General features: G+C 36.0%; 1 long non-coding RNA gene across 1 annotated transcript in view; it reads right to left on the reverse strand.

Annotated features, from left to right (window-relative positions):
* Positions 1-829: 829 nt before the first annotated feature.
* LOC127528361 (uncharacterized) overlaps positions 830-22,712 on the reverse strand; it is a 31,133-nt gene continuing 9,250 nt past the window's right edge. The window contains exons 2-3 of the long non-coding RNA XR_007935247.1: positions 7,769-7,874; positions 830-1,009 (exon numbers count right to left, since the gene is read on the reverse strand). This is a non-coding gene — a long non-coding RNA (uncharacterized LOC127528361). The remainder of the gene's footprint in view (positions 1,010-7,768; positions 7,875-22,712) is intronic.

The following is a 22,712-nucleotide window of genomic DNA, read 5'->3' on the forward strand; positions in this document are numbered from 1 at the left end:
TGTATGTGTATATATATGTTGATATATGTATATATATGTGGATGTGTATATGTATATATATATGTATATATATGTTTACATAACCTCTTTAACACACTACTTCTCCGCTGCGAAGCGCGGGTATTTTGCTAGTAGGATATAATCTACATGTGTGCTTCTTCCTCCACTCTTGTATGTCACCCTATGTTCCTCCCTCTTCTTAAAATACGTATTCACCACAACCATGTTCATCCATTTTGCAAAATCCACATTCATCTGACCTTCTTCATTCCTCTCCTTGACACTATACCTAACCATCATCTCCTCATCTCCTCTGTTCCCTTCACCAACATGTCCATTGAAGTCCACTCCAATAACCACTCTGTGTTCATTGGGTACACTGTCCATCACTTCATCCAACTCACTCCAGAAATCTGCTTTCTCAGCCATCTCTTCCAACTTGCGGGGCATATACACTAACAGCATTCATAATCACAGGTTCAATTTCCAGCTTCATAATCATCACTCTGTCTGACACTTTTTTCACCTCTAAAACACTCTTGACATACTGTTCCTTCAGAATAATCCCTTACCAATTTCTCTTGGTATCCAAATTTGAATCCACTTTTCATCCACCAGGCCTCACTCCCCTTCCATTTAGTCTCTTACACGCAAAATATATCAACCTTTCTTCTCTCCATCACATCAGCTAACTTTCTCCCCTTACCAGTCATACTGCCAACATTCAAAGTTCCTACCCTCAGTTCCACTCTCTTTACCATCCTCCTCTCCTCCTTCCCTCAGACACTGTACGTTTGGGTCACAAATTTGCACAGATACACTCAGGAAATTCCAGAGACAAAAACTTTATTCAAACACTTCAAACAAAGATAAGTGTCTTTCAGGAGTGGTCCAGGCTCTGTGACTACCCGGAGGGCACAACTCTGTTTCTCAATCAAAAGAACAGAAAATCTTCCTCTTCAAAGGGGCACACATTGGGAGCGGGAGCCCCAACACGAGAAGAGGATGCCTGGGGGAAGAGAGACAAGGCAGTGAGACAAAAGGACAACTGCAATGCAGGCTTTTAAATGTTTGAAGCCCCACGTGAGATGCAGATTATGCAGCACGGCCGCAGCAGCAACCCTGCAGCTGATTCAGCAAAGAGGAGATAAAAAAACTATATTTTTTTCTCATTGAATCAATGTTTAAGAGGGGGTTTCGGAGGAGCTGCCACTTCCCCTTGGGGCTGCATTCAGCATGTTCACAACACGTCTCCCCCCTCTTCTTCTCCTTATTCAGCCAACAGTAGCCCAGTTTCCACCAACACCCTGTTGGCTAACAGTACTGGTGGTGGACATTGTTAACCCGGGCCTCGACTGATCTGGTATTGTTGTCCGCATATTGATCTGGTAAAATTTTACACTGGAAGCCCTTTCTGACATAACCCTTCCCATTTATCTGGCCTTGGGACGAGCACGAAGAAACACACTGGTTTGTGCATCCCCTGTGGCTTGGTTTCCCGTCCTAATATATATATACAGTATATATATATATATATATATATATATATATATATATATATATATATATATATATATACAGTATATATATATATATAGGCTGAGGGCGGCCCATTAGCAGTGGCATAATGGAGGCTTTGCCTCTTGGGACCACACCCTCAAAGCACCTTATATGAAAAATAATAATTTAAAATAAATAAGGCACAAAAAAAGGAAAATAAACATGAGCCAGGGAACATAAGATGGCTGAAACATGAAATTATTTTTCCAGTTTGGCTTTTGTCACTGGATAACAGTACAAAATATTACAGAAAGGTCTGTGGTGTTTCTGAAAATAAATGATTGGATTGTTAGAGCTGTTTAAATAAACTGAAGTTTACAAACATGAGCAATTCTAATTTACAAATGTTAAAAACTTCCTAATACTTTTTGACATTGCATACAGTAGAGAAATAATAGTGAATCACTCTTAATTTTAAAGCACAAAAAATTTTAAAGCCTGATAATAGCATTTAACTGCTTTTAATTGTACATAACTAATCTTTGCACATTTTAAAATAACAGGAAAGTTATTAATAAATGCCAAAATTAATTTTCTATGCTGTAGGAAGTCCACAGAACTGCACAATTTGAGAGAAATAAAATACAACAGTAATTTGGGTTAGCCAGTACAGCATTTTCATTGTAATTAAAATCTGAAGTCAGCAAAGTGAATACAAGACCACATTACAGTTTTTTTATATACAAAACAGACTTGACTCTGTTCTGTGATAATAACAACTTAATAGTCATTTGAATCTTAAATCAAATTGTAAGTGAAGAACCATAATAGAGTCTTCTTTCTTTCACTCTGGGTACAGCTGAAAGTGTGAGAGATTAAATTGGAATGCAGTTCCAGAGGCTAGGACCAAAAAATTAATTTTCAGTGATACACAAATATAATTATTAATTTTAGTTGGCAATACTGTAGGTTAGTGTATGATGCCTTTAAAAGCATTCCATCTAACAATATAATTAAGCTATTAAAATAATAGTATAAAATACTTTCCAAAGAGAGCATTAACTACTGTTTAATACCCTCCTGTTTTGACTTGGCTCAATGAAATACAGTTCCTATCTGGCCAAACAATAATCCACACCATATTTTGAGGATGGAGTTTCAAAATATCTGCTGGCTTCTCTGATTGACCAGCAGCATAGGTACAGCAGCTGCCAAGCGAAATCACCCGTAAACTAATGGAATGAGATGTATTTTTTTACCCCCCACCTGAGCTTCTGGCAGTTATGTACAAACTGTGGTATATATATTTGTAACTTTACAAAGTGTGGCAACAGAAAGTTATAGACGGCATAAACATTCATCTGCAGTTCAAATGTTAAAGCAAACACATTTTTAAATAACAACAGGAATGTGATACATTTCAAAGTTACGTCTTGATTATCTAAGTACTTTTTAAAAATAAATAATAAGACATGGAAAAAGCCCCGGCCATATAAATAATAGGAAATGTTATATAATGTATGTGTATAATTAATTATAAATTCTAAAATAAAATACAATGTTACAATTACATTTTTCCAGGAGACTATTGGTTTTAGAAAAGGTGTTTATATAATTTGTTAAATAAACAGTCTAATGTCGTCTGTCAACCTGTCCATCACCATTGCAAATAAGAAAGGGCTCAGAGCCAATCCCTGATGTAATCCCCCATCCACCTTGAATTCATCCCACTCCTGTCACACATCCCTTGTGCATATTCTGTACAGCTCTTACATAGTTCTTTGCCACTCCCGACTTCCTCATACAAAATCACAGCTCCTCTCGAGACACCCTGTCATATGCTTTCTCCAGGTCCACAAAGATGCAATGCAACTCCTTCTGGCCTTCTCTATACTTCTCCATCAACATCCTCAGAACAAACATCGCATCTATGGTGCTCCTTCTTGGCATGAAACCATACTACTGTTCACTAATCATCACCTCCCTTCTTAACCAAGATTCCACTACTCTTTCCCATAACTTCATGCTGTGGCTCATCAATTTTATCCCCATGTAGTTACTACAGTCGTGCACATTCCCCTTATTCTTAAATATCGGCACCAGTACACTTCTTCTGCACTGCTCAGGCATCCTCTCACTTTCCAAGATCCATTAAACAATCTGGTTAAAAACTCCACTGCCATCTCTCCTAAACACATCCATGCTTCCACAGGTGTGTCTTCTGGATCAACGGCCCTTCCATTTTTCATCCTCTTCATATCTGTCCTTACTTTCTCCTTGCTAATCAGTTGCACTTCCTGATTCACTATCTCCACATCATCCAACCTTCTCTCTCTCTCTCGTTCTCTTCATTCATCAACTTCTCAAAGTACTCTTTCCTTCTGCTCAACACACCCTCCTCGATTGTAAGTATGTTTCCATCTTTATCCTTTATCACCTTAACCTGCTGCACATCTTTTCCAGCTCGGTCCATTTGTCTAGCCAATCGGTACAGATCCTTTTCTCCCTCCTTAGTGTCCAACCTCTCATACAACTCACTATACGCCTTTTCTTTAACCTTCACCACCTCTCTCTTCACCTTGCACCTTATCTCCTCGTACTCTTGTCTACTTTCTGCATCTCTCTGACTATCCCACTTCTTCCTCGCAATCCTCTTCCTCTGTATACTCTCCTGTACTTCCTCATTCCACCACCAGGTGGAATACCGAATACCATTCCTGACATAACCCTCCCCATTTATGTGGGCTTGGGACTGGCACAAAGAAACACACTGGCTTGTGCATCCTCTGTGGCTGGGTTTAGGTTTTACCTCTTTCCATTATTAAAAAAATACACCAAGAAGAATTGTGTTTCCTAGATAAAGACACACTGTGATGGCTGAAAGCAGTGAAGGAATGCTGTGGTAAAAGAGTTGGTCTTTGTGCATTGGTTAGAGCTTTCCACATGTGAAAGATATGGTGAATTGAACCCAGTAATGCAGAATAGGCCATGTTCGAAAAGATGAATTTGAGGATCAGCTATTGTATGATTATTCTGAAAAGACACTAAAGACATCTGTAAGTCAGCCAGGTGCTGCAAATGTGATCCTCTTTGGAGAAGCATGGTGAACAGTAAGACCTGGGCTCCTCTGTGCAAATACGTAGTGGATTCTCTTTTAGTAGGAAAGATGTTATATACTGTAAGTCAGAAAGGCTGAGAAGTCAGTGGTGAGCATCATTCAAAATAAAGTCTGATCTTGGCCGTTTGGTAGAATAACAAGAGAGGTAGTCAGTATGAATACATTAAGGCCTTTTCTTTTTCCATGACATAGCTCTTGTCCTCAACTGTTGTATGGGATGCTAAAGGCCCTTTTTTTAATTGGTTGATAAAGGATGGTATTTGTACTATATATAGTGCCAGTGCTAGGTTATTTATTTTTCCCCCTTAGGCAAGCTTATTTTGCAGCAGCCGACTGTTCTGTAGCTAACCTGTGCGGCTGAGTTTTTCCTCCACTTTATGATCTGTGCCCTAGACAAATGACTAATTTGCCTTAATGGTGGTGCCAGCTCTGACTGTACATCAACAAATACAGTATGTATGTAATATTAAGAACAAACACAAATAACTTGATACTATAATGCAGCTGCCTTGCAGTGGGTAAAAATGCACACCCCACTGACAGAAATATCTGCAGGAGGTACATTTGGTAAATGAAACTGGAAATTATTATCGTATTAAAAGAGTATGTGAGTCATTCAAATGGACTGGGAACCAAAGGTTGAATGTTGTCAATCGGTTAAAAACTAGAAGCAAACAAATCCTGAAAAGATTTGTTTTGTTTTGACCTGCTAGTTACTATAAGTAAACCCATGCAAATTTAATTACCACCAAAATGTTAGGTTTTAAAATGGTCATCATGACTCAGATGCTGGACATGAAAAGATTCAGATGAGTGGTGTATGCATCATCTTTTTTTTTAGTAATATTGGTATGGTCCTCTTCCCTTAGCTTTTTTCTACCACGCCTTTGATTTAGTGTTGTGCTTGACTTTAGTCTTGATTCCCTACTCTTCCTCTAAGTTGATCTGTATGAAAGATATTAGATCAGTGTTGTATTTTCCTGCCTGAACAAAGTACAAATGAGGTGGTGGGAATTAATTCCATGTCAAAACTCATAAAAAAGAACAGACCTGCACTTTATTTACACCTGGGCCCAAGTTTTGGTCAAACCATAGTTATCCTAACCCCAATCCAAATGGCAGATTTCGACTTGCAGTGGTCCAGAAAAAATATTTATTTACTTATTATAAAGATTAAAAAATAATAATTAAAAGGGCAAGGTATAAACAAAGGGTAAAATCAAAAAGCAGACAAATCAAAATCACTAAACAAAAACAGTACTTTAAAGAGAAAGCAGGATTTTGAAGTCAGAGATTCCATACAAACAAGTATAACAAAACTGAAAAAAAATCAGGATTCCAAAAAAATACTTAAGCTTCACAAGAAACTGAGACTTCTCTGTTTATACAGCTAGAGCAGTCCTTTAGCTGCATCATACAGTGACCCATACTCCCTGGGCTCCACATACAGGAAGCAGGGCAGACAAAGACTGTAGCTGCGGATGTGAAAGGCAGGATCAAGCACGGGTAAAATACGTGCCGAAAGAAATCTCTCAGTCCAAAAGTTTGTTTTAAATTATTTAGTGAAAATTTAAAGCTAATAATCCACACAAGAATAAAGAAAAAAGATTGTTACACACGTAGAATAAAAGGCAAAAAAAAAAAAATAGAAAAAATGTATCTTCTCTAAGCTTAGCTTTTCTTGTCAAACTTTAGTTGTTTCTATACTTAACGATGCTTTACTTCTTCTTCTGTACGCTTTAAATGTACGGCCCTGCACATTCATTAAAGCACATTGTGTTTCATGTTACTTGGCATGTAAGGCACAGTTTAAAACCATATGCCCTCAACGCCTTACACATGGCAAGGTAGGTCACTAACTGAGTATAATGTATAGTCAGAAAGGCTAGAAATAGATAGAATATATCAATTCAATTCAACTTATGGAGGTTGTAGGAACCTCCCATAGACTATGTACTAATATTTAGGCAAACATTTATATAACTTAAATGACTGGAAAATTGCTCTTACAAAGACATTGAAACTTATCTTAATGCAAAATTGAAAACAATGTAACAGATCATATTATATTAAGCAAATAAAATATATTCAGAACAAAACTACAAACAATAATATGTATATGAAAAAATATATTTAAAAATAACAGAAAACAGAAAAAAGCAATCAAGCATAACTTCAATACTTTTAAGTAACTTATCATCCTCATAGGTTATCCTTGCTTAACTTAATCTAAGACTGATTTACCAGTCACATTTTCTGTAAGAGAGTCATTTGCTAAACCATTAGAAAAAAAATAAAAGGCCTTACAAACTAGTTAGGGTCTGATAACTCCACCAGCAAAAGTGGTGAGGAGGGATTGTTTTCTGTTTTGTGCTACAGGCATGGATTTTTGTGATAGTCAAATATTTAGCCTTTATTCTGTTACTTGGTATTTTCCATTTTGATCATGCACACGTTTTTGATTAAATAAAAGTGCTATACCACTTTTGAGTTCAGGCATTTTGTAAAGACATTACTGCAAGACAATTTGTTTCAGCCAAGACAAGACAACATTTGGTGTATACATAGTTCATATTTAACAAGTATATTCTTTTTAAAGCCTTAAATAATTTACATTAAAGCTAATTTTGAGTTTAAAAGCTTTGTATATCACAGAGCATAATTTTGTTGTAGGAACTGATATTCAGTAAAATTACAGAATTGCTGTTTAGTTAGGCTCAGTGTTGTAGTGTTTCTTACATTCATTTTTATTAATAAAACATACTTTTTCTGATCTGCCTGGAGTTCATTCTGGGTTCAAAGACACCCTAAAAGCAATCAATCAAACCTTTGATTGACACATAACACCCAACGCAACTCCGGGTTCAAATAAGGGATTTTTACACCATACAGCTAAAAAACAACAATTACTACAGCCAATTGTCAAGGTAAAAAACACAAAACAAATATAAAGATTTGGGGAAGCCTCCCTGTATAATGTCTGGAGTGATGCGTCAAAGAGTTGAATGAAAACAAATGTAATTCTGTAATGATACATTCAACCATGCAACAGAGTTATGGTGGAGTTTTTATACATGAAATAGCAGAACATTCACAATTGGAGGAAGTGGAAATGACGTCATCAAGTGGAGGAAGCGGAAGTGACATCACCATTGGGAGCCAGAAGTGATGTCATCAAAGTAGAGCTGAAAATGATGTCATCATTGTGAGCCGGAAGTAACGTCATAGGAGTGAAGCTGGAAGTGATTTCATCTGGCTGGAACGGAAGTGAGAAAGAAAAGTTATTCTTCTGTTGTTCTGTCGAAAAAGGGAAAAAGGCATTAGTGCTTGTTTCCAATCCTCTATCTCTCACACCTTCATTTCCATTTAGACCTTTTGGCTGCCTCCCAAGCGCACATGTGTGACACAATATACAGACTTAAATGCTCTCTCTCCTTCTCTTCTCCAGCTTCTTTCATACTGGACCAGGGAGTACTTCTGGTGGCACATTGTGGCTTGTTGGAAACACTTCTGGGTCATATGGAAACCAGGGAGGTTCTCCTCCCAGCAGTGCCCTCTATTGCCACCCAAGGATCCCTACAGGACTGTGTTTCTGGACTCCAATTCCCATAAAGCCCTGTGGGTGTCCAAACTTGGAGTACTTGTTAGGTGTGCTGCCACCTATTAATTTGGGGGAATTAACTGCTCTTGGCCTCCAGTTCTGACCAGTGGTGTTTTCATTTGAGAGCCATGATTCAGCCAGCTCTCAGGCACTTTTATTATTAGCCCTGAATTTTACTTGCACCATGTCCCAGTTAAATGTGTGTCCAGTTGAACTTGTATGCACATACAGTGCATCTGGAAAGTATTCACAGCGCATCACTTTTTCCACATTTTGTTATGTTACAGCCTTATTCCAAAATTGATTAAATTCATTTTTTTCCTCAGAATTCTGCACACAACACCCCATAATGACAACGTGAAAAACGTTTACTTGAGGTTTTTGCAAATTTATTAAAAATAAAAAAAATGAGAAATCACATGTACACTTTGGAATAAGGCTGTAACATAACAAAATGTGGAAAAAGTGATGCGCTGTGAATACTTTCCGGATGCACTGTATATCAGTGATCTTAGGCCCTTCCTTCTGACAGCTTTTGCTTATACAGTGGAACCTCGGGACACGAACATCTCGGAACACGTACAAATCGGGTTACGACCAATTAGTTCGCCAAACTTTTGCATCTGTTAACGACCATACACTCGGGTGACAAACAAGCCAGTTTCGTATGCACCGATGACTTCCGCACGTGTTCAGTCTCTCCCTGTGCATTCGCTGTGAACTCTTTGTGCTCTATTTCGTTTTCCTTCCAGTTTGTACGCGCCGGTGATTTACGCATGTGTTCAGTCTCTCCCTGTACAGTACATTGTTCTCGGTCAGATGTGCATCGCGCAGAGGGACTTTGTGGTATAGCAGGTCCACAGCTCACGTCAAGAGGCCAGTTTTAAATAAATAATCGCCGCGCTTGCAGCTTAGTGAGGGGGTGTGGTGGTTGATTGCTACAGCAAAGAATGCACTGGGCTTGTTTTTAAAGAGACTGCTTTGAGCATTGTTTTAACCTCATTGTATTTAATGAAGACTTTTTTCTATTGGAGTGAGCGAGCAAGCGCGTGCTCACAGGCAGACAGCTGAACAATGAGCCCAAGCAGGGGTGTTTTGGTCAACACTCGGTGGGGCAGAAGGAAGTGGCTGCTCCAGCTGAAAGAACAAGGAGCTGGAGTGACCAGAAGAAGGACGGCTGGCCGCGTAAGGCCGAGAAGGCAGTTAAAGAATGCACCGGCTTGTTTTTAAAGAGACTGCTTCGGGTATTGTTTTAACCTCATTGTATTTAATGAAGACTTTTTTCTATTGGATTTTAACCTGCACTTCACTTCGGTTTTTATGGGATCATTTATCTATTGAAGGATTCTGAAAGCACTGCACTTTATTTAATTTGGACTTTGTTTTTGATTGTTGTTTTGTTGATTTTAATAAAAGCACTTGGCACTTTTTGCACCATCCGATTGCTCCATTATAGTGCCTCACTGTCATGCTCATTGGTAACATTACCGACGGTGACGGGTTTAAGGGCTCCCAGAAGCGTGATGGGAGCATGCAGCAAACCCGCATCATCACAGACTTTACCTCAAAACTGTAATCTCCTCTCCACCCAGTTCCTCCTCACTTCCTTCATGCCAGAACTTGACTCATGCAAGGTTAGTTTTCTTGGTTGTTTATGGTTAGTTTTTGTATAAATTACGGATTTTTCAAATGTTCATTTTTTTCCCAGTGCTTAAAACTCATTAAAATAAAGTGTTTACAGCGATCGGTTCGTGAGGCTATAGCGTGAACTTCTGCAATGTTACTTTTATTGGTTGTTTATGGTTAGTTTTTGTATAAATTATGGATTTCTCAAATGTTCATTTTTTTCCCTGTTCTTAAAACTCATTAAAAAAAAGTGTTTACAGAGAGCGGTTCGTAAGGCTATAGCGTGAACTCTTGCAATGTTAGTTTTCTCTGTTCAAGGTTTTCTCAGTGTTATTCAATGTTTTTACATTTAGTTTACTATTACACTGTGCATTCTATGGTATAATTAACTATTTCTGTGCTTAAAAATCTTAAAAAAATATATTTACATGCAGCTTGTATGGTTCGGAACGGATTAATTGTATTTACATACAATCCTATGGGGGAAATTACTTGGGTCATGATCAAATCGGGTTGTGACCAGAGTTTTGGAACAGAGGTTCCACTGTATGTGTGTTGTAAGTGTTTGTCCCACATATTTTTTTTCCTCTGATGATGATACCTGGTAGTTTGTCAAACGCTTAGGAATAAAAAACTATTTTATGATATGTGATGAATTTTCTCCCTTTGTGGAATACTAGCTACAAATATATACAGTATGTATATATACAGTATATATAGTGTGGCATGGTGGTGCAGTGGTAGCATTGCGGCTTTACAGTAAGGAGTCCTTGGTCCTCCATGCGCAGAGTGCGTATGTTCTCTCCATGACCATGTGGGTTTTCTCTGGGTGCTCCAGTTTCCTCCCATTGTCCAAACACATACAGCTTACATGAGTTGGCCCTACTGTATGTTTATCGTGTGGGTTTATGTGTGTGTTCACCATGCGATGGACTGACGCCCTGTACAGGGTTTGTTCCTGCCTTGCGAAATATGCTAACTATGATAGGCTTTAACACCCACAGTCTGGATTAACACTAGAATTACCAGAGTCTATGAAAAAACTCATAGATCCGGCCCACCTTAAATCTGTTTGCACCTCTCCGCCAGCATCTTTTGTACTCTAAATGTGCTAATAAAGACAAGCTGCAAGCAGCCGGTTATTCCATCCCCCCCACCGACTTAGAACATGTACAATGTTCTCCCAGCTCATGCCTTGATTGATTATCTGGGAGTGAAGTGGAGTTTTAGAGTGGAAATAATAGATTGTTATTTGGAACACATGCATTTCATGTGTGTTCCGTTTCTACAGTAATCTGTGTAAACACATTTTAAAAACAGAAACGTTTTTCATATTTTAGTAGTAAATGAGAAAATGTAGGCATAAACTATAGAATGTATGAAGCCTGAAGTCCAAAGATCAAGTAAACACTTTCACAAAAGGTTCAAGGAAAAGACAACAGCTTCTATGGCGTAGCAGTAAGATTTGCTGACTTGTAATCAAGAGTCCCCGGTTCGATCCCGCCTCCCTCCTATATCTCATCTGGAGGGAATAAAGCTGACACACAAACGCTGGCGAATCTGCATTCTTCGTATCTCTCCATCACTTGATTTTTTTAATTCAGTTTTATTGAGTGTTCCTGCTCATGCTGAATTAGTATGCACCTTATGGTCTATGATGTCAAAAAAAAAAAAAAAAAACAGAGACATAGTTATATATAATATTTGGAATTATTCGTTTTATGACCAGTATAGTACATTTTGGAAAACTTTGTGGCACGGATGCAACATTATCAATATTATTCATATTCATTCACATAACATCTTGCGGTTTGTAATCAGTGACCGCGTGTTTTTTTTCCCCGATCTTGGATCAGTGCACTTCATAAACAGGAAATGCAATTTACATGGAAATGAGTTTTTGAAACTTCATTCAAAAAGTTAATCCTTATAAATTGTGTTTGTTTTTATCACAAAATGCATGTGTTTTGCATGTTGGGAGGAAACAACTTGATAACTGACATGTGAAATGATGTGACATGAGTAATGTAGACTGTTCTTTATTTTACCTTGGATATTTCTCATATTGTTCACTTTTCTAAAGCTTTGATTACCATTGGCTTCTATTACATCATAAACCTTTTTCTCTCTGTTCTCCATTAAAACATCACATTAAAATCTTTCTCAATCATCACTAAAACACACGAGGTAAGTATCATATTAGAAAAATTTATTTTTTGGGTGGTGTATTCCTTTAAGTTGTCATATTTTTAAATGAGATAATTAATTTGTTAACAAAATTAACTATTTGTAGTGGTTGTATTGGTTTGGATTTTCAAATATATCACTTACTACTCTACAGAAAATTTTAAATGAGTCAGGAAAATACCACAACTAGAACTGAGGATTGCAGTGATATATTGTTAGATCTTAAAACACTTCATTGGCTTCCAATTAAGTTTAATAACAATTTCAAAACTATTCTTCTTATATGAAAAAGTAATTAAATGCCCATACTCAGTGTACCTTGTGACCTCAAGATGAAGGCCAGCTTAAAATTCCAGAGATAAATGAAGTAGTACGGAAACACAGCCTTTAGCTATACAGTAGAACACCTAATCTGAGGAATGACCTGCTTTCTAATATTAAGAAAGAAGCCCCATTGGTCACAGGTGTTTAAATCATTTAGTCATTTCTTTAGCACAGCATACAGCATTTCATTACAGCTGCTGCAGTATGTATTGTATTCTTATACTGCTTGTCAATTAATTTTAGCAAATATTTGATTGACTGTTACTAAAGCTTTCCCTTTTTTCTGTTTACAGCTTCCATGTTGGAACTTGGCTGGGTTTTAGGTAAAATTGTCTCAAAAAGGATGTATTTTCAAATGTGCTTTAAGTAAAATTGTTGTTTTTGGCCTGAGGCATGATTCATTTTGGGATATGACTGATTTAGGGCAACCGGAATTTGAACGTGGAAAAAAAACCAATCCTTATATATGTATATGTTAATTTTAAAGTTGGGTGATTTTTGATTTTTGTTAATATAGTACTCTAATTCTTGTCAGAATGCCCAATTAGGATACATTACTTAATGCTCTTCACATAAACTGTTCTCTCAACTGTGAAAATTTTGTTTCTTTGTTTCTAGAAGTCCTGAACAGTAATGCATAGTATAAAAAGAACACTGATAACCATAATTTAATTCATTTTGGAAAGTTTTTAAAGTTAGAAAAATATATTTTATAAATTAAATAAATAGTTTATTAACATTTCTTTTGTAACTATTTTAAAATTAACCACTGTTAATTTATCTTGTAATAGGTGGGATAATGACTTCCTTTATCATATCCCTATTTGGTGTAAAATCTAGAGGAAAATGCATAGAATAAAAATGATACAGAACAGTTTAAAAAAGATTGTTTTATTATATCAATTATTTTCTACAAATATTATATAGGTCCTTTAAAACCATTTAATGTCCTTCAGAGTATAAAGAAGTAGAGACACCATACTGAGTAAGGACAACATAGAACTCTTCCTAAAATACTGATTTTAAAGCTGTGTAAAGATAAAGGTTAGTGTGAAGTTACAGTATTAAAATCTTGTTTAAGATATCACCACACTGTATCAATATACACTGTTCCATCTTTCTACAAAGTCGCAAAGTGCAACTTAGATTTGCAAAGTGATTTCAGTGTGTTATATATAGTTTATAAGAGAGCAAAAATATTTTTTGCTCGATCCACATCAGAGCTACAATACTCAGACTATAGCAAATTTTCATCATTTTTCATTTTCATTGTTATTTTTGTCATAAATTATAGTTAATAACACATAATCAAAAGCATGAAATAAGTAAAACAAACATGAAACAACCTATAAATTTAGAGTTGCAAATTGACCTAATGGTACAGTTTTGTTCAGCCAAGACAGAATACTAGGTTATTCTGAGATTCACAATGGAGGAAGTATGAAAACATGTCTACTTCACACAGTGAAGACAGTAAATGTCAAAGAAACAAATTTAATATCAAAAAGTATGATTTCAAATGCTGCGGTGGGTTGGCACCCTGCCCGGGATTGGTTCCTGCCTTGTGCCCTGTGTTGGCTGGGATTGGCTCCAGCAGGCCCCCGTGACCCTGTGTTCGGATTCAGCGGGTTGGAAAATGGATGGATGGATGGATGATTTCAAATGGGAATCATATTGTACAAGCCTCATATTGATATAAAACTTTAATCCTTCTCAAAATGTGGGAGCAGTTCACTTGTTTTGTTTTTTTAAGTACTTATTGTACATCACTTAGAATGTTACATAAAAACATGGATGTGTTTTAAGATTTAAAGTCATGATTTGAAATGTGAATCAAATTGACAAATAATTCAAAGATGAAGCATGTGTTGCTAATTAAATTTTCGTAACATTTTATTTTGAAAAGTACTTGTTCAGTTATATTTTGTGGAGAAACATTAAGATACAACATTATGTGAAATAATAATCAAAAACATTTTGAGACTTAAACATATGAAGATTAAATATTCATTATTGTAACACATCTGCGAAAATTGTTGACTTTTTAAAATGTTGAAGCCATGCTAATAGCTAATCATAATAAACTGTTTGCTTCCCATATATTTTCTTTATAGATTTAAGATTAAAATAATTAAAAGCATGATTAAACAGTCTTTATACCATGTGTTGCTATAAACATAATTACAAAATAACAAAGCTGATGTGTACTCCAACAGTACAAAATCTCTGATTAGGTTACATGACAGACAGTGGTAAAATACCTTGGCATAAATAAGTACTTTGATTTATTTTTCAGCTGCATGGTGGCCCATTAAAAAGTGAGTGTAATATTAGATAGGCGGGATACTGGCATTACTCTGTAATATGTAATGTTGATGGTTCATTCCTCACCATTGTTGTTTTCATAACATTATCTTGAACTAGTTACTTAACTGGGTTTTGTTCAAACTGATGGATTTGTTCAAGATGGATTTGTAAAAAGTTATGTTGTAGTTCTAGACTTGTCAAATGCATTAGGATGGTGGGCATGGTAGAAAATCACTAAATACATTAAAGTCGTTTGTTTCCTCCAATTTGTAGAAATATTTTTAAAATAATGCCAAAAAAATTATTCAAACTGTAACAAAGGCCCATTTACAGTACATCTGGACTAGACACAGAAAGAGATCTTATTGAGTAGCTAGGGAAGCCCAAATAAAGTTAAGACTATTCCTATTTTTTCCATGTAGATGGTACTATTTTCCATTTTCCAGAATGTTTTTAATTATTATGATTTCACTGCTATAATTAGGATGACCAGCTGGAAAAGGGTTTTTTATTTTAAAAAGTCTGAGACTTTCACACAATATTAGAATGCACTTTAAGAAAGGTAAGAAGACTAACAAGGTGACTGCTACTGCATATAAGCATATATAAAATTTGCATGTGTATGTGCCTGTACTGTATTTTGTTCCATAGAAGTAAAATCTGACACCTATTTCTGTATGTGCTCTCCCACTAGGTTTTACGCTTTTCTCCCCCATCTTGAAGAACTGCATGCTAAGCTGATTAATGGCTTCTAAATTGGCCAGGTAACTGAGCATAGGCAATTGCATGAAAATGCTCTGGGACTGACTGGCATGCCATCCAGGGTTTGTTTCCCACTGTGTGTTTACTTCAGCAGGCATAAGTCTTGGCTTCTCAAATATCGTGTTAATTGATTCAGAAAAACATATGTGTGTATGCCATACTGTATGTATATATTTCGACTAAGGTAATAACAATGAGTGTTGCCAAGGATGGGCAGTGACATTACCACAAATAAAAAAGGACAATCATAGCTTGCAGGGGTAAAGAAACATTTGTTTAGATCAGCACGATAAATCACTTTATCTTTCTGCTCTGCAACAGATGCAATGTAATCAATCAAGACTTCATATTTAACTAATAACAATAAGTTTCTTTTATAATGCATTTATTAATTATTTTGTGTATCTATGTCTATTTTATTTTATGTGTAACAAAATGAGGAATTTATATGGTTGTACTTTATCAGTGTCTACTCATGTAATGAGATGAATGGCTGGCCAGAGAAGGCAGTGGAAGGTTCCAAAGAAAACCTTAGGACAATGGCAAATCCAAGAATGCTACACTGTACACTTGCCTGCCATAATGAAAATTTATGGGCCACTAGGGGGCATGAATTGCTCCAGAGAGTGAAACCACAGTGACAGAGGAAGAGAGAAAGAGAGATGAATTTATAGCAGGCCAAAAGACCTCCATGCTAATAAGTGGCAGCATACTGTATAGTCAAGAGTCAGAGAAGCTGGGACTGTGTTGCCCTTTCAATATGGAAACTGCTACAGAAAAGATTGCAGTAATGCCACATACTGCTAGTGGGTGTTAAAATCTAGTATTTATGCAGTCAGAAAATTGGCTCAGAAGTAAGCTTGAATCAGGGTTGAAAGCCAAATTGTAAAGGATGGGAAATTAGACCAGTGTTGAAAGCAGAGTTGATTTAGAGGCTCATTGAAAGCAGAGATGGGGTAGAGGTTCATTTGTGCAAGGATTACATACCATGGTCACAAAGATGGGAGATAAGAGGGTGGTATGTGGAAGCGAGGCAAGTGGGAAAGCCATTCTATCAGGTAGACAGGAACAGTCTGTTAAGGCAGAAAAAGTGTTGCTTTGTCTACTTTTGTACTTTGAGTTTTGTCTTGTCTCTTTGGTTGCTTTTACATTCAATAAATTAAAGTTAAAGTTTGCTGTTCAGTGTTTTTCATTAAACAAGATTAAATCATGCAGCAACAAAAACTTGCAGGTCTGGAAAAGAAGCACATGGATTAGTTGTGCAGGTTCATTCCCACTTGTGCAGCTTTGTCATTAAAGAAGCATGACAGTGATCATGATGCTATAATTTAATTTTTAGAGTTTCCTGAGACACTAATTTTTCATGCTAAAGAAACGGCATAGTAAGAGAAGTTACAAGTTATTAAGAAGATTTTTTTCATTTTTTTGGCTAGTGTTGCATTACCATAACTTTTTTAATTTAATTGATTTTGTTGCCTATCTCTCTTTAAATGCCTGCAGGTTTCATTGTAAAATGTTTCTTCTTTATGGATGCATATTTGCTCTGCGCTTTGTGGACATGTAAAAGAAAAGGTAACTGGAATGCATAAAGCATGGTTTTGATACTAATAATGGCCATCTTACATAAGTCTGAGGAATAAACAAGTAATTAGTCTAATTAACTCATCCTATTCTGGATGGTGACCAGGGTTTACCTACACAAAACAAGGGAACACTTTCTGGACATACCCACACTGGCACCTCCCAGCTAATTTAGAAACACTAAACTTGCCCTGATGATTTTCATTCTTAGTCCTGTGTGTTTTTTTCCTGTATAATTATTCCAGTGTATTTTTCCTTCATGCTTTTCTTGAGCAACAATTGGAATATCATTTACACTGTTTTTTACAGTTTTTATCCTGGGTGTGAGGAAGTTAGTAATTGCTCATTTTTAAAAATAGAATTAATGTGTGTGATTGTGGTTTTCTCAAACTATACAAAGAAAGGATAGTTCTGATATTCATAAGCAACTACTGTGAAAATTTGACATCAATCTTCTTTTTTAATAAAAGTGCCTAATTTTAAATTAAGCATCATGATATCATTTCTATATGGAATTTTGCATTTGTGAATATCAAGTTATACATATGTGGATGATGCTTGTAGATTTCCTTATGTATTTACAATGTTTTGACAGTGAGAGCACTGAAGGAGAGAGAACAGCAAAGAGTATGTCATCACTACACTTGGTGCAAATGCAGGAAAAACAAATTTTGGAAGTGATTTTTTTATCTTAGAATTTATTAGCAAAGCAGAAAAACCATAAACTTTCCAATTGTCAAAGTTTAATAACATAGCATAAGACTTACAAAAAATAAATGTTGGACAGATTTTTTTAACAACTAATAAATTATTTTTTGAATAATATAAATTCCAAAGTTTTGTCTTAGATCAAAGAAGCAAACTGCACTATCCATTATCAAATGATGTTTCTATAGAAAACATGGGTATTCGTTTTTGCATTCAACCAGATATTTAGAAGACTGTATGGAAAAGACTTGAACAAAAATAGTGAATACATTGATGATATGGTACTCATTACTGATCTGTTACAATCTATATAAATCATTACCATGTTTATTATGTTTACTGAATTAATTATAGAATATTTACTGGTTTAAGATTAACTAGAACAACAGCATATAGTTCCCAAAGAATACCCTTGCACATCAACATCAATTGGATCTGTTTTCTTTAATTATTCTACAACAATTAAAATAAAAATGAAATTAATAACATGCTATATCTTGCAGAAAATTCCTATAAATCAACAAATCTCTAAAAATACTAAATACAACTGTGATTTTTATTTATAATGCAAAAATGACACACATAAAGAGATCTTGCAAAGACCTATAAAGGACAGCAACATGGCACCACCTAACTTTCAGCTGTATTACTCGGTTGCATATATATACAGTACATACATTGAGAGTATGGAAGGAGGTGGAAACTGCTCCTATTTGGCTAGCTTTGGAAAAAGACATCTGGCTCAAGCTCCCCTCTGTATTCTTTACTCTATACATCTATTATTATAATTATCACCAATTAATCAATTGCTTGGTGGTCCGTTACTTACTTTAAATATAGTAATAATGCACAAGATACTTTGAGTCAGGATGTTACTTTCAGTTGCTTCCATTTATAGCAATCTTTCATTACAACACCTATTAACTCATATAGTATTTTGAGAAAACATTTACCTTAAAAACAATTTTTCAATAACATTTTTCTTATACTATATGCAAGTTAGCGACTTTGCTACCGAAATTTCCATAATGTAAACTGCAGTATTATCTAGTTACAATAATGACATGGACATCATCTCCTGACTCTATACATTTCACAAAATGAACCCCCACATGATCTAAACATTAGGAATGGAATTTTAAAATTACAATTTTAAATAATGAATTGAACTTGGCCATGAACAAGATGGACTCCTTGTCAATCTGTATGAAACACAGTGTAATTCAAACAAAAATTGTACATCACTCACATTTATCCAAAGTACATATGGGGCAAGACCAAAATTGTAAACAAAGTCATCAATTAAATTGGATATATATTAAAGAAAAAAATTTGTCCTCAACAGGGACCTCTTTGAGTATTTCAATAATCAATCAACCCGAATAACCACATTTCCAGTTTATTTCTTCCACAACTTATACAGTACTGAGATCTTACAGGAAAAAAAATCTTTGCTTTCATCTTTCTCAATGATAAAAACCACAACCCACCTTACATTACTCAGGGGAAGAAGGACATATTTTCTCTACATCGAGTTTTTTTTCCCTCAGTCTCAGAAGATTTCTTTAATATTGCCCTAAAATGAACATATTGAGTTTTCTGATCGTACAATTAATTGCCTGGGATGGGATTTGTTGATACAAAACATGATCGTATGCAATTTAATACGAATGTATCGATCATTTTTTTGGTGTCTTTTTATATTGTTTTGCTTTGTAATATCATTTTACAAAATCTAGATGAAATATGATGATTTCTAATATACAGTTGTAAATGGCAATAAATATGTAAAGGCTATCATCATTTTTTATAAAGCAATTGAAATAATGAAAGGTTTGAATGGAATAGACTGACTTTGGATGTAAACTAAGATTATACAGAGATATTGGTCTATATTCGGCAGCTATAACACAAAGGTTACAGTGATACCATTTGGTGCACGTGACAGCATAACACATATCCTCAGTTTTTATAGCATGTTACATCAGTGAGATGGGACTTACACTGGTGAGAAGAACTTGCAAGACACTCACTTTCCATCTCAAGATTAACCAGTGCACCTGGTCATGCATGAAAATTGGTGTATCATCTGCCCACCTTAAGAGGTGGTGGGAATTTATATTGTTCTCATCTTATTAAGATGGAAAAGGTCTGCTGTACTACAGGCTTTCTCACCAGAGAAAGAGAGACATATCACAAAAGACTGGAGGGTTGACAAAGAGCTATTTAAATTATATATTAACAGAGTAAGTAAAGAGGAAATCGTAAAATCTATTGTTTAAAAAGTAGGACATTTACATCTCAACCCAAAGTTAATTAGCAAATAAGATGTCAGTGCCCCTCACCAAAAAGTGCAAATCTTGGTTACACTGAAAGATACCTTGCAAGAGTTTAAGGAAATGTGTAAGGATTGAGTATTTCCCTAAGTTGTTCAGTTACCAGTGTTTGAAGTTCACAGTCAGTCATTGCTCCACGGGATACTGTATAACATGGCTCACAGACAAAGAATGTCTAATGGATGGCATACAAATTCAAATTAAATCCTCCATTGACAAGTCCAAAACCTTCATTGGTAAAAAAGGATATCCTTCCCGAAATGTTTGAATCAACTGAAACAGCAAACTTGATACAAGGAATGATGTGGCCAAGTTTTCAGAAGCCATACAAGATGCAATAATATGGGCAAAATATAATGTTAAGTGCATGACAGAAGAAGGTGAATTTCATGGAGCATTGTAGATGGAAGTCAGCAGGTATCCCCTGCTTAACAGCAGAAATTCACCAGGCCAATATAGTGTAGCATTTTAAAAAACTGATTACATCTTGCCTGAAGAAGGGGCCTGAGTTGCCTCGAAAGCTTGCATATTGTAATCTTTTTAGTTAGCCAATAAAAGGTGTCATTTTGCTTGGCTTTTCTCTACATTCAAAATGGCTAACACAGTACAACACCCTAGTACTAAAAAACTGCTAAAAACCTATTATTTTAATAGGACTTTCTTATAGCTTCAATGTAGTGTTTATGTATTTAATTATCATTTTTATCAATGCTCAGCGATCCGTACTAACCCCTACTTTCTCTGCTGTTCTTTTTCCAGTTTTCTGTGGTGGCAATCTGCGCCGCCACCACCACCTGATCAAGGCACCATGCAGTCCTTACATTCATGGATCAAAGGCCAGATGTCCACATGACCATCATCATCTAATTCTTCCACGTAAAGCCTGACAACCACGAGGACTGATTTAGATCATTTATGTTAGGTAGAATGCCCAGTGGGGGCTGGGCGGTCTCATGGCCTCAGAACCCCTGCAGCTTTTGTTTTTTTTCCAGCCCTCTGGAGTTTTTTTTTTTGTTTTTTCTGTCCTCCTGGCCATTGGACCTTACTTTATTCTTTGTTACTAAGTACTATATCATCTTATTTTTGTATTTTTCTTTTTTCTTTCTTCATCTTGTAAAGCACTTTGAGCTACATAATTTGTATGAAAATGTGCTATATAAATAAATGTTGTTGTTGTAAATAAAATTTATAATTATTATTATTATTCTCTATCTCTACTTGTTGATGCTTTACTGATCCTTGGCAGAAGAGACAGATACACTATGGGCCTTGCATGCACAAGACAAATCACTGAGAGTCACTTCAGAGCTTTCCATCACTCAGATATTGCCCTACAGTATTCTTCCAAAAAAACGTCTGATGGCACTGCAATAGTCTGTCCAATTTTTTCCCTTTGGCCACATGCCAAGTAATCAGACTATCACATTTCCCCATAGTGTTGCCTTTGTGACATTGCCCTTCATCCATACAATTCTAACAATGCTTTGCAAGTGTCAACAGTTTTATCAGAATTTTTCTGTATACGTGATAGAATAATTATAAAATATTGCCAAAAGGTAATCTTTGAATAACTGAACAATAGTGTTGCTATGATGATTAAAAAGCATATATGATAATTTAAAGCAAATTTTACATTTTATATAATATGTACAAATTGTGGACTACAGTAATCCCTCGCTATATCGTGCTTCACTCCATCGCGGATTTTATATGTAAGTATATTTAAATATATATCGCTGATTTTTTGCTGGTTCGCAGATTTCTGCGGACAATGGGTCTTTTAATTTCTGGTACATGCTTCCTCAGTTGGTTTGCCCAGTTGATTTCATACAAGGGACGCTATTGGCAGATGGCTGAGAAGCTACCCAACTTACTTTTCTCTCTCTCTCTCTTGCGCTGACTTTCTCTGATCCTGACGTAGGGGGATTGAGCAGGGGGGCTGTTTGCACACCTAGACGATACGGACGCTCGTCTAAAAATGCTGAAAGATTATCTTCACGTTGCTACCTTCTGTGCAGCTGCTTCCTGAAGCGACATGCTGCACGGCGCTTCGCATACTTAAAAGCTCGAAGGGCACGTATTGATTTTTGCTTGTTTGTTTTTCTCTGTCTCTCTCTCTGCTCCTGACGGAGGGTGTGTGAGCTGCTGCCTTCAACAGCTTTGTGCCGCGGTGCTTCGCATACTTAAAAGCCAAACAGCCCTATTGATTTGTTTGCTTTTCTCTATCTCTCTGACATTATCTGCTTCTGACGCGCACTCCTTTGAAGAGGAAGATATGTTTGCATTCTTTTAATTGTGAGACGGAACTGCCATCTCTGTCTTGTCATGGAGCACAGTTTAAACTTTTGAAAAAGAGACAAATGTTTGTTTGCAGTGTTTGAATAACGTTCCTGTCTCTCTACAACCTCCTGTGTTTCTGCGCAAATCTGTGACCCAAGCATGACAATATAAAAATAACCATATAAACATATGGTTTCTACTTCGCGGATTTTCTTATTTCGCGGGTGGCTCTGGAATGCAACCCCCGCGATGGAGGAGGGATTACTGTATATCTACAGCATTTTAATTATTTTCATAATTGTAAATTAAGACAAAAAATTGTAAATTCAACAATAAAAGTGCTGTCCTTTTAAAATTACGATCATTTATAAATCTCTTATTT

This window comes from Erpetoichthys calabaricus, chromosome 6, assembly GCF_900747795.2.
Source record: "Erpetoichthys calabaricus chromosome 6, fErpCal1.3, whole genome shotgun sequence".
Lineage (NCBI taxonomy): Eukaryota > Metazoa > Chordata > Cladistia > Polypteriformes > Polypteridae > Erpetoichthys > Erpetoichthys calabaricus.